This window comes from Penaeus monodon, chromosome 29 (assembly GCF_015228065.2).
Source record: "Penaeus monodon isolate SGIC_2016 chromosome 29, NSTDA_Pmon_1, whole genome shotgun sequence".
Taxonomy (NCBI): domain Eukaryota; kingdom Metazoa; phylum Arthropoda; class Malacostraca; order Decapoda; family Penaeidae; genus Penaeus; species Penaeus monodon.
In genome coordinates, this window is record NC_051414.1 from 6,648,682 (window position 1) to 6,649,206 (window position 525).

At 35.8% G+C, this 525-nt stretch overlaps 1 protein-coding gene across 1 annotated transcript in view; it reads right to left on the reverse strand.

Moving 5' to 3' along the window:
• LOC119591918 (coactosin-like protein) overlaps positions 1 to 475 on the reverse strand; it is a gene marked incomplete in the record, with an annotated part of 13,395 nt that extends 12,920 nt beyond the window's left edge. The window contains 1 exon segment of the mRNA XM_037940671.1: positions 457 to 475.
• Between the last annotated feature and the right edge of the window lie 50 nt (positions 476 to 525).

Below are 525 nucleotides of genomic sequence, written 5' to 3' on the forward strand. Positions count from 1 at the left end.
TTTCTTAAGGGGAACCCCATATGTTTCATCATTGCCAATAATGTTCAGATGTGAATAGCGCACGTAAGATCGAAAAGCCGGCTTGGTAACACTGCTACGTTCACGCCCATCTCGAGAAGTCGCTCACCTACTTAAAAGTCGTTTTAACTTTTTTTTTAATAACTTTCCGAAAACCTGTACGTATTTGCGGTCAAAATATGAAATTAATGTGATGTTAAAATATGGATGTGCTTTTGGGGAAAACGCATTATGTGTAAATATTGGTGGAAAATTTATTTTGAGATTGTTATCTCTCACTTGCACGACACATTAAGGTTTGTCACAAGTGTTGCTCAAATAGCGTTTAATTACCCTTAATCACGCCAATGGAGGTGGGTCTAATAACAGTAATTATTATAGGCTAATTAAAGAGCTGATTATTTCTGATTAAATGCGAGTATGATAATATAATCTTACTGTGTTAGCAGTTTGTAAGCAACTGAAAACACGAACCACGAGCACGGGAATTTCTTTAAGATTGCATAA